This window comes from Macaca fascicularis, chromosome 17 (genome assembly GCF_037993035.2).
Source record: "Macaca fascicularis isolate 582-1 chromosome 17, T2T-MFA8v1.1".
NCBI classification, from domain to species: Eukaryota; Metazoa; Chordata; class Mammalia; order Primates; family Cercopithecidae; genus Macaca; species Macaca fascicularis.
The window spans coordinates 80,937,868-80,951,150 of NC_088391.1; the positions used below are offsets into that span (position 1 = coordinate 80,937,868).

The following is a 13,283-nucleotide window of genomic DNA, read 5'->3' on the forward strand; positions in this document are numbered from 1 at the left end:
AAAGAAAAAAATAAAAAGAAAAGAAAGAAAATTTAGGACAAAACAGAAAATTCAAGCATATCATAGATGGTCTGTGTAAGTCATATGCAGTTTTTACCCTGTTTCTCCATGTGTCTGTATTCATGCACATACAAAGAAAATAGAAAGTGGAAAAAGTTTAAGTAATAAGATATTATTTAAAGCCTGATAGAAAATTGGATAAATTTGGTTGATTAATATTGCTTATAGTTAAGGCTCTTTGTCTTGATGAAGGTAAAATAAGAAATATAATAAATAAATAAATACATTGGCAGTTTGGCATTCTTTTTTAATATAATTAAACATGCAGCTAGATTTAGAGTGGCATGCGTCACCATGCCCAGCTAATTTTTGTGTTTTTAGTAGAGACAGGGTTTCGTCATGTTGCCCAGGATGGTCTCGATCTCCTGACCTCATGATTCACCTGCCTCCACCTTCCAAAGTGATGGGATTACAGGCATGAGCCACCACGCCCAACCAATTTGTCTCTTTGCGTTACAGTGCTCTCTTAGTTCTACCATCCATGGACAGCAGTGTGTTAGAAAGTCAGTAGGCCACTTGCCTCATTGCATGGGGTGGCCACCCTCCACCAGCAAGGACAAAGGGCTGGTGTGTTGGCCTTTCTGGATAGCCAGACACAGGAGTTCCTGAGCTCTTGTCTGGTGTCCATGAAGAATGAGGTTGCACAGACAATTGAAGGGCAGAGAATTTTATTAAGCAATGAAAATGGCTCTCCATGGAGAGGCAAGCTGCAGAGGATATTGGATGGGCTGGTCATTTTCCCGCATAGTCAGGTTGTCTCTTCCATAGCCCAGCCATCTCTTCCCTGAAGCCCAGCCATTTCACTGAAGTCTGGCCATCTTCCCCTCTACCAAATGAGTCTGGGGTCTTCAGAGGCACAGGTTGGGGGTGGGTGGGCTGTAGGTAGTTTTGGAAAAGGCAACATTCAATTGGTAAAAGTACACTATTTAGGGATATAGTGGGCAAACAGGAATAGCATTTCTCACTTTGATGTTTCAGTTTCAGGCATGGATTGAAGGTAGGGTTTCACTGGGGACCCAACCTTGTCTGCCTAGAATTTCTCTGCCTCTTACCTCTATCATTACTTTGATAAGATGGGCAAAGAACCTGTCAATTTTTGATGCTTTTGGTTACAGTTCTGTCACTAAAATGCTAGCAGTTAGACATATGCAAGGAGTAATCTAACCACTTTAATACAATGAAGTGCTGCAGGCAGTCACCACAGGACACTAAATCATAGTGTTTTAATTTGTAATATAATCGACAGAATGATAGGATTTTCTGTAGTATAAATATCCTATGAACTAATCCTTGTGCTATTAAGTTACAGGGCTTTGACTTCTGGGTCTGAAAAAGTCACTGCTATATCTTGAGCATTGACAGTAGTCGAATCCTTGTCTTCAGACCTGGGAAAACATGACAATCAAAATGAACAGTTTTCTTGAGACACAGGGTCAGAAATTAAAACTATTCAGTTGAGGCCCAAGGACTATTGTAGAAAAGGTGGGCATGTGAGATTGTAAGAACCGATTGAGGGCTAAGATTAGTTCAGAATTTTTCTATGAATTAAACATTAATATCAAAAGCACACTGATGCGAGGCCTGAATCTGGGCTCATGTGTCATAATGATAGGGTTTTCTTGGAGTATTGATCTACTCTTTAATGAAGAATTGTAAAAGCTTATAAAAAGTTTACGGATATCTTACCTTATGATCAAACTGATTTTAATTAAATAGACATGCTTATAAAATTTATTAAAATAACTTTCACATTAATAATATATCATACAAAGGTAACATTTTAATTTTCACTTTTGAACATGATGTTGTGTAATATTATTAAGAGAGAAAATATTTTTGCTTACCTTTTAGGTGAACTGCAGGGAAAAAGTGGAGGAGGGAGAGACAGATTCATTTGGCCTCATACTGTCTTTATTAAGTCTTATTGTTTGGGAACCTGAGTCTCCTCTCTATCAAAAGGTAAACATTTCAATTTTATCATTTTGGCTAAATGAATGACTATTTTATTGTGACCTGTGATCCTATTTTGTGATTTCAAGTGTCTTAATACTTTTATATTCGTCAATCTTCCCAAGAGCAAAATTTCAAGTTCTAAAGCCAGACTTTTTTACCTCAGAATAACTATTTTGGATATTAGGTTTCCTGAAGTCCAAGGAGATATAACTTTTTCCTTTTGAGCTATTTATAACCTTTAACAATTGAGTATACTATGATAAACATAATTTGAGGCACATTTCTCCATCTGCCTAATTTCTCCAGAATTTGTAAATTATTTGTATTTATGAATATTTTGAATTCATACAACTTCTTTGAATAAGTTCAATAAGAATCTATTTTCTAACAGGACACAAGTGGAGGTACTGGTTATTTGCTCAGGGCTTTAACTGAAATGGTTTTGTGAGAGGTCTAGCAAGGCCAATTTAGGAGAACCTATGTGGACAATTAGTCTTGCTGCATTTTGTGTGGGTAATTAGGCCAAGTATATGGGACTGCAGCTTACTTTGCAGGTAGGTTGATCCTGCATGATCTGCCTTTGGTGGAAGTGGGGGACTGGAGAGAGAAAGATTGTGTTTCAGAAGAAAACTAGTCACCCATGCTATGGAGCTTCCCATGACTCCCCTCCTCAGCATGAAGAAGACAGAAAAATTGACAACAGATTCACCATGATTGAAGAATGGATAAATAGAAAAAAGGGGCTGAAACCAACCCAAATGTCCCATAGACTCTTTGCTTTTATTTTGATAAACATAGAAATTGACTCTTCTGGTCTTAAATCTTGAAACTTATGCCAGTTTTATCTGGGTTCTTTCCTGAGAAATGGACCCTCAGGACTATTAAAAAGTATCAAAGAACTGAAACATGCATCTAGGCAATAATATGCTGGGCCCCGCATCCATGATTGCTTCCTTACCCCACCTGAGTTCCTGTTTTTTTCATGCATAGTTACATTTCTTCTTTGCTAAATAAAGCCATAATTTTCGTTCATCAGTGAAATGGACTTAACACCCATTTCCTTGGGTGCAGAACCTGATTTGCTTGCTTCCCTATTAATACTCATCATTTTAGTGATTGGCTTTCTGTGCTGAGAGAAACAACATTTCAGTGACTGGCTTTCTGTGCTGAAACCCTGGCATTTAGATAACACTTTAATGACAGTATTATTTTCCTTACCCTCTGCCATCAGTGAGCCAGTCTATTTCTCCTTACATGCATCTATTACTATTTATTTATTTATTTATTTTTAATTTTTTTTTTTAGATCATCGTACCTTTGATGTTATTTCTGTAGAAATAATACCCCTTCCAGCTTTATACTTGCATTACTCAGGGCTCTCTAGAGGGACAGAACTAATAGGATATATGTATATATAAAAGGGAGTTTATTAAGGAGAATTGACATACATGATAACAAGATAATCTCCCCTGATAGTCCATCTACAAATCGAGTAGCAAAGAAACCAGTGGTGGATTACTTTGAGTTCCAAAACCTCAAAAGTAGGGAAGCCGACAGTGCAGCCCTCAGTCTCTGGCCGAAGGCCCAAGAACCTCTGGCAAACTACTGGTGTAAGTCCAAGAATCCAAAAGCTGAAAAACTCAGAGTCTAATGTTTGAGGGCAGGGAGCATACAGTATGGGAGAAAGATGGAAGCCAGAAGACTCAGCAAGTTAAATCCTTCCAACTTCTTTCTGCTTGTTTTATTCTAGCCACGCTGGCAGCTGATTAGATGGCGCTCACCGAGACTGATGGTGGTTTTGCCTTTCCCAGTCCACTGATTCAAATGTTAATCTCCTTTGGCAACACCCTCACAGACATAACCATACTTTGCATTCCTCAGTCCAATCAAGTTGACAATGAATATTAATCATTACACTACACTACTTCTTAGGCAAAAGTTGGAATCCTGATTTATATTTTAATTTATATAATTTCATTGATTGTGATAATATACTCCTTTGGGTACTTTCTTGTAGATTCCTTCATTTTAATAATGTAATTTATATTCTAGGTTTCCCAAATTGTCAACAGTTTTAAGAATCTTTTACAACAACTTCCTCTCACTCACTAGTGTGATTCCCATAGAGAGATAATCTATCAGTCCAAAATACAACTCAATTCTTGATGTGTTTTCTTTTCTGTCTAATATCTGTAGTGAGTGTTTCATCTTATATTCCTTCCTTTAGCATCCTAAGTCTATAAATTTGCCAGACACGTGGATTACAGAAAGAGCTATTTATCCTTCCAAAACTAGAATCATTGAATTCATTTTAAATTCCCCTAATAAGGCATAAAGTAGTCTGTGCTGATGCCTTCAAATCTAGACATATCCATGCTGAATGGTTTTCTGACAACTCTCAGTATTGATTCTGCCACTGCAGCTTTAAAAAGTTCTGTCGATTTTCATTCATCAGAGCTACTTCTGGGAAAGACTTTTCAGTTTGTTTACAAACTCTCTTTCTCTCTTATTCGATCTATTCCATATTACTCTGTTTTCTAGCAACACTCCAAGATTTATTATAAGTTTAAAATTTACCTTTATAAAAACTGCTTATTTGTAGAAGGAAATAGCAAGTATATTTAGAAGCAAAGATAGAACTAGAACAAGAAAGACCCAACTATGCAAACGTACTGTAAAAGCTGGCTAAAGTCAGGATAATAGATGGATTCAAAACTTTTGGGTGTAAATTTACTGATTAATGATGTATTTAAAAGAAAGAAATGAACTTTTGCAATGAGCTAGTTATGGCACTTAGTATCTCATTCAAGTTGTCAAACAGTATCATCAATAGTGGTAAATGATAATTAAGATTGATCAATTAATGTGGAACTATTTTAACAGTTTTTTAAGTTTGAGGAAATTATACTATTGTTTTTAAAAAACAAAGATAAATAATGGATACCATCATGTTGAAAATGATTATTCCACATGACATTACCTAATCAGAGCATCAGCTTCTGAGTTGCCTTTTAAGACCATAATACAAGGTGATGGTGGGAGTGGATGCTTTATGCTCAATAGTTATGCGTCAATGGTAAGGAGAGGGCTATTTAAAGTAAGAAAATGGCAAGTGGAGCATGTAATCATAAAATTGATCCACATTTTATGCTCATGCTTCTCTTGTAAGGTGTATTTTTTTAATTGATTAACAGTAGTAAACCTGCTTTGTGTATGCATATATATGTGTATATACATATATTTCATTTCATGATTTCATTTCATTTCATTGTATTATATATATATGTATATATACATATACAATGAAAGTGGGAGAAACAGTTTTTTTAAACCAAAAATGGAAAACAAACCCCAAAATTGAGCAAATTTTATGATGTGAGTCTGAAAATATATCTAAGAGAGTGTGGGCAAACTTCAAGAGTTGCATCTTCAAATGATATGGTATATGTACGTGTGTGTGTATGTGTGTGTGCATATGTGTATTCATATATATTTTTTCTTCTCTCCAGTTCTTTTCTTTCATTCTGAATTCCAATTACACAGATTTCAGACTCTAATATTATCTAACTGATTCTATGGCTCTGTTCATTTCCATTTATATTTGTGTGTGTGTGTGTGTGTGTGTGTGTGTGTGTGTGTGTGGTGGTGGTGGTTGTTTTTCGCTTATTGCTCTTCCTTCAAGGTCACTTTCTCTTTCCCTTGTAATCTCCATTAAGGTTTATGTTCATCTAGCGAGTTTACTATTTCAGAGATTGTACTTTTCACATCTAAGTTACATTTTACATTTGCTTCTCCTTATAATATGTAGATATATGAACAATTCCTATCTTTCCTTAATTATAAGCATATTGTGGTGATCTTTTTTTATGGTAGTTATAGCTGCTATTTTAACATTGATGTCTGCTATTTACAATATTGAAGCTATCTTGTCATTGGTGTCATTTTTTTCCTTTTGAGAATGTTTCCCATGTTCCCAGTTTTTCTTATATAGAGTAATTTTAGATGGAGTCTTCAGAATTATGAATAGAAACTTGGAAAGACAGAAGATTATGTCATTTTTCTCCCTTGAGAGTTGTTTCTGTTTAGCATTCAACTATCTTCACTGGACACAAATCAAACCTGTTTATTGGCCCCATCCACTGTCTCATTTTAGATATATAATTTTTTGCTGAATTTTTTTCTTAAATCTATTCCATACATGCATAGTTCAAGGGTCAGATAGAGCTATAGTAGAGATAATTTGCCATCTTTTTTTTTTCTTTTCTCCAATTTTCAATTTTCACAAGTTTTTCCTCTTTTTGCAGCAACCACTGATTCCCCATTTTCAGTTCTCTAATTTTCCAGGCAACAATGATGGGATTTCCACTGACACCTGGTATACTATAACATGCAGACTCTCCAGATAAAATCCACAAAAAATTGAATCGTACTTCATAAAAATCCCCTTCTCTTACCATGTACCTGCACCAAAATATGACAAATTCTTTTGTTAACCAGTGCTGTCTTGTATCATATCAAATTTCATAGTGGTTTTCTGAAGGCAGCCATTTCGGTGAGATCTTATTCATTAACAGGTTATGTCCTGTCAATATTCTTTTCTGATTACATGTTATATTAGACTGATTGTGGTTCAGGCTTTTAAAATGATTCCTTGGCCAGTAATGCTTCAGACCTTTACTTTGATGGTGATGTATGTCACTGAAACTAATCTTCAAATATGGTTGCATTGTTCTTTTGACCAGAATATTCTCTCCTTTCTGTGATCAGCAACAACCCCATTGTACATCTAGCATTGTTTTATCATCACTATTTGCTTAACTATTTATTTCAGTAAAGCATATGCATCTTACAATTCAGAACCACACTTTAATATTTTTCTTTATCACCAAGGTCTATCTAGTCCTCATTCATAAAGAGTAGTTAATATATGTACATTGGGTGAATGAAATGATTAAGATGAGTAAAATTACACTACACCATTCTGTAATCTCCTCTGCTGCTCCCTTGCTGATAGGGAACTTATTTGGTGTAAGTCTTGCCTCTGGATCTGAGAAAATTTTGAATATTATTTCAAGAAAATAATCATGGAAGCTAGATGAATGCTAAAGTTAAATGGAAACATATCAATAAAGTGAATTTAAAAAATAGTTGGGGAAGGTGACTTTCCTGAAAGATATTCAAAACTTGTAAAATGTTACTAAATGTTTCAACGAGCACTTCAGTTATCAAGAGAAGTACTCCTCTGGTAACTTGAAGAAATATGCATCCTTCAAGTGCTGCATTATTCACATGGGAAAAACAGCTTAATAAATAAATCACAAGGCAGAAATGCAGACTTTTTAATATATGATAAATAAGGATGTTCTGCACATTCTATAGTAGACACACATCTTTTTGGTGCTGCCTAGCATTTTGTAAAACATCTGACTCATTACTTGTCCTAGAGTCTCAGCCTTGAACAATGCAACATAAAAATAGTTCTTTGTAGAGACTTCTAGTTACTATCTCAGTCTAAAGATCACTAAGGACTTAAAAAATACAGTATTTAAAGTTATTTCACCTTTAATACTTCTCACTGAGATGTGTATTACGTGGTTGTGAAAACGATCATTATTACCTTTTATCTAATTATGTTAATTTGAAGTATATTTTAAGACATCCTTCTGCCCTCTATAAAAATATAGTAAGAAAAAGTAATAATAGATTCAAATTCAGTATATAGTTGTGATACTCTGTGCTAGGTACTATTGTAGATATTAGAGACTTATATGACCTTCACTCAGGGGAATTTTAATTGATTCAGAAAATACTATAGAACACAAAATATGCTCCACTTATATTAACAATAAAGACTACATTGACAAAAAGATTGAAAGTATTGAAGGACTTGATAGGATAATAGATATCACCAATAATCCCTTTTGTTGAGGAATGTTAGCACTCTAAATCATTTTTCATACCAATGTTTTCACACAAGATATGTATGGGCCGTATAACATTTTTTCATTTTGTAACTTATTTCATCTAATTTTTATGTCCCAATTAGCCTGATTATTATACATTTTATATTATACAAATATCAAAATATTACACATACCTCAAAAATATGTGCAACTATTATATATCCATTTAAAAAAGAAAAGTGTTAACTACATATATTTATGTAATATTTTTTGAAATGTTATCTCTGCCTTTGTAGCTTGTCTAAAAAATATAATATTCAAAATATATTATTTTTTAAAATATAGAAATTATTTATTTGTCAATATAATTATATTTTCACTGATAATTATGACATGTAAGAGGTAAAAAGTAATTTTACACATTCATATAAATCAGATATCCATTTACAAAAGTTATCTAGTCAGAGCAATATATCCTCTTCTTGGTCCCATGATTAAAAAAATAAAAATAAAAAATTGACGTATCTGCTAAGGGGATCAAACTCCATCATTACGGTCAGTAGTCACACTTGGCCCTACTTCTTACCACACTCATACAAGATAGCTTTAAGGATCTAAAGTAAAGTGACACTGGTGGTTATGTTGAAGAAAAAAAGTGTGATCATAATATGTTGGTTTGCTTCGTGTTAAAAAAAAAAAAAAAGAAAGCTAAAATTTTTTTGCAAATAATTTAGGCAGGAGTACATGTCAAACTTTTGCTTTATTTTGCTGTAAGGTAATAAAGGCCTTAAGCAAGCAAAGTAAATATATTACTCTCATGAGGGTGATTTTTTTAAGACAAGATAAAGCCAAAACTTAGTTACTACAATTAGTTGCTAGTACCATAATCTCTTTATCAATATAAACTTAAATTGTATGTTTCAGTATTTGTAGCAAATATGTGGGAGACATAGACTAAGATTAGTCCCCTCTCTAATCTATACTTTGGTAAGTCCTCCGAAGTTCTCTTTAAACAAGAAACCTACAGTATATCACGCAGTCATATCTCCTGACTTGTGGAGAAATTCTACTAAGAAAATGATTCTGACATCTGAGATGTGTGAAAACAAGGTGTAAAGATAGTGTACAATGTTCAAGTCCCTCACTGCAGTTGTCACTATGGTCAACCCTACTCTGGTGGTTCAGTGGCTCAATGACCTAAGCCATTCAATTCCCTCTTCCCTTTTGTTTTCTTAAAGTGTGTTTGATTTAACTTTCTTACCATGAGCAGCACAAAGTCAGAGATAACCAGGTCCAGGCAGCCTTGTGTCTTTCCACAATGTCACACTTTTATTGATGCAATTTCAATCCTAAAAGCAAGCCTCATGGGGTTTGCAAGGATGTAGTTCTTCTTAGTTCATCCTGCTCACAATAGTCGGAGCTGTGAGCACACAGGCTCAAGCAATTCCACAAATCAGTCAATATTGTAATCCATATACAATAGTATACATAGTTAATATAAAAATATTATAAATTAAACAATCCACAGCAAACAAAGTATACTAACATTTAATATACAGAGAAAAGGGTTAGGAAAAAGGGTTAATGAATCAGTTCATGGAAAGCAGCATGGACAAAAACAATGTCCTACCTTGGCCCTGTACAGACCATGAGCATCAGTGACTTGCAAGGAAATGTCTTTGATGTTGTAGCAGAGCCTTAGGCTGGGGTTGCCAGGTGCTTATCACAAGTGACAGCAAGACGTTGTCTAGTAAAATGTATGTTTAGAGCTGAAGAAGTCCTGCTCTTTTTATGGCCACAGAATCTTCTGGTGAGGGCTGATAGTGGAAGAGTGTGCTTGGTTATGTCCTTATCTGGTTGGATGCAGTCTTTATTGATTAGGTAAAGCATCTTGTCTCTGTTGGCATGGTGCCTATTGACATGTAAGATGGAGCCTTCTTCTAAGATGGAGTTACTTGTGTACGGGGTGCTGTATAAATCTCTTCTATTAGAAACAGAAGTATCTTGATTATTACGAAAAAAGATCACATAAAATGTCATGGAAGTTTGACAAGATTCAACATAGAAAGTTTAGAACACCAAAGGAGAAAGCTGTGAAAACAAAATGGGAAAGCAAAATGAAATCATGGCATTATGAAAGTGTCTCAGTGATGTTTTGGGACCCAAAAAGAAAAATATTAGAAATATACTTTATACTTTTATGGAGAAGAAACTGGAAGTCATTTTTGTCTTATTTTCTCTCCTAAATATTATGAGCTCAGTTGGCATTACATACATGTTGACAAAATTTTAGTGTGTTTTAGGCACCAGAAACCTTGACAAACATTGAAATAAACTGATGAATATCAACTAATTGTTAGACTTATTGTTCATAGCAGTTGAGGCTTCCTGAACTAGAGGCATTTTTAAGAAGATTGAAATATCATTGTGCACAATATGGGCAATAGTATGAGAGTGCTGATGGTACAGAAGAATGGAAGTCAATGAAAAATATTTGACTTAAATGATGCATTAGAAAGTTAGACGTCTTTAAGTCTTGATTGAGCAATATCAAATCTATTGCACTCTCATAATTTGGGGATTCTTGGAGATTCCTGGATTGTTATATTTCAAAGATATTCTGGAAATAAAATGAATCAAGAAGAACTGAGGTGAGGACATGCAACCAAATCCAAGAATGTCTAAATTTATAAATATTTTTCAAAGAATTTGAAAATATGAGTGTTTATATTAAATTTTTAAGAAGCCTTTAAAAAAGTTAATTTCTAACAATAAATTTCAGGTCTGTCATTACTGTATTTTAAAAATGTCTTTAAAATAAAATTAGCTCTGATTTATAAAAAGTACTTGTTGCAGATCTTCGGTTTAAGAACAACAAAAACAAATTATTTTGCTGTGTTGACCAGATTCCTAATAAGAATTGTTACTACACCAAGCAAGTTAACTATCTTAATGTTTACTCTAATAAAGTTAGCTTCTTAAATGTTGTACTCACACAGCCTTTCCTTTAACCTGCCCTTAAACTTAGGTTCATGGAAAGGTCACTGCTAACAATGATAAACTTTGAGTGCCTTAATGATGGATTTTTATTCAGTTGCTCATCACCAGGGGAGTTATATATCTAGAAAGAAGGGAGCAGTAATTAAAAGCACAGACTGCTTCGGGGTTTCTACTGTAAGTGTAACTCAGGCTTGCTAGGGATTAATGCAGATTCTAGCTGAAATTCCTAGACTGCTAATGCATTCAATCACTCAGATAGTGCTAAAATATTGCAGAATAATCCTTAGAGAAATTTTGTAACAATTTTTGTGTTGCATCCTAATAGTATGTTCAGAGACAGAAAGCAATTTTTAACATCAATTACACATTATATGAAAAGCTCTCACTAAGCTCACAACTGCATGCACAGATATATATACATTGATAGAGTTTAGAAGCTCATAATAGTTTGATTTTACAGTACTTTAAAGTGTTAGGGAATAGTAATATGTAAAAATTCATTTGATATTCAAAAAAATCCAAAGTAGAAGTGATGAATAAATAATAGATTTTCAGATAATACTTTAAAAATTCTTTGTACATGTTTATGGAAAACCATTTGATACCTTAAAAACATGATAATTACATTTGTGAAAAACAAAAACATACTGATATAATCCTAAACAGTATAATTTGTATTTTATTTTTGTATATGAAAGCCATGTATGTTTTCACTTCAAAACCAGCAACTTAACTATGTATTTATAAATATTGAGGAACTCCAATTTTATGTTTTGTGATCACAATTACAGAATAATTTAAATAACATGCATATCAAAACAAAATATGCCCATATGTTTTTGTAATGTTTAAAAGCACATTTGAAGAGTTCTAAATGTGTTTCAATTTTGTTTGGTCAAATTTTCAGTTGGCTTAACCATGATGTTCAAACATGGAAATAAAAGTTTATTAAAAATGGAATAAATATGGTCTTGTAATAGCTCCTTAAAAATATCAGACTTAGCTTCAATATTTTAAAATCTATTAAAAAAATACACATATTAAATAGACCCTATTGTATAAATACATACATGCCTACTTTGTACACAAAATCAATCTTCCTCCATAGAATGTAAACTACAGCAAAGCAGAATTTTTTGTTCGGTTGTTTTCTCTGCTGTAATTTATTTTCAATTTCTAGAATAGTGCATGGCACTTACTGAGTTCACAAAGAATATTTTTGGTATAGACTGCAATGGTTAATTTTATGTATCAACGAGGTTGTGTCACAGGGTGCCCAGGTACTGGGTTAAACCTTATTCCGGGTTTGTCTGGGAGGATGTTTTGGATGAGATTAACATTTGAATTGCCAGACTGAGCAGAGCAGATTGCTGTCACTACTGAGGTAGCCTTCATCCAACCAGTTGAAACCTTGAATAGAACAAAAAAGCTGACTCTCCTGTAAATAAGAGGAAAATCCTCCTGACTGAGCAGGAACATCCACCTTTTTCATACCTTTTGATTCAAGCTGATACATGGGCTCTTTGTGGGTCTTGAGTATGTCAGATTTTGAACCACACCATTGGCTCTCCTGAGTCTCTAGCCTGCTGACTATTGATCTTGGGACTTCTCGACCTTCAAAATCATTTGAGCCAATTCCTTATAATAAATCTCTCTCTCTCTTACCCTACACACACACACACACACACACACACACACACACACACACACACACACTATTGGTTCTGATTCTCTGAAGAACACTGATTAATAGAGGTAGCAGTACATTTTAAAAATTCTATTTTTTCCAAAAAGACAAGAACTTTTGGATTTATTAAAGCCAGGATGAACAGTCAACTGTAGAAAAATAAATACATTTTTAAAACTAAATGTTCATCAACCCATATGAAAACATGTGTACTTGTAGAAATATTGTCAGAGACTCAGCAGGGTCTCAGGATGCTGGTGAGACCTCAGCCCCAGCTGATTCCCAGACCCTTGATATATTTGCAAGAAAGAATTCAGGGATAAGTCAAAATGAAGTAAAAGGCAAGGACTGTTACTGCAAAACAAAAGTACACACTGAAGAGAGAAGTGCAGGCATGCTCATGAGAACGAGTCACACACCACAGAGTTTGGGTTTCTCATTTTATGGGTGTTTCTTTAATTAGAGGGTGAAATAATCATTCGATATTCTGGAACAACGGAGGATTTCAAGGATGCCCCTCATTGCTATCCCCTTTCCTCCTTATTTGGGCTTGCCCAGAAGAGTTATGGACATGTCACCTTGACTGAGATTTTGGCCATTTACTCTCTCTTATTTTGGGTTTTCTGTTATCCTGTGGATTTATTTTTGCATAGTTCCTGTTTTAGCTCTTGTTTGGATTT

General features: G+C 34.1%; 1 long non-coding RNA gene across 3 annotated transcripts in view; it reads left to right on the top strand.

The window, feature by feature from the left end:
* LOC102120185 (uncharacterized) overlaps positions 1 to 13,283 on the top strand; it is a 67,510-nt gene that overhangs the window by 27,329 nt on the left and 26,898 nt on the right. For all 3 annotated transcript variants that reach the window (XR_010582634.2, XR_010582633.2, XR_012426694.1), the window contains exon 5: positions 1,912 to 2,019. This is a non-coding gene — a long non-coding RNA (uncharacterized lncRNA). The remainder of the gene's footprint in view (positions 1 to 1,911; positions 2,020 to 13,283) is intronic.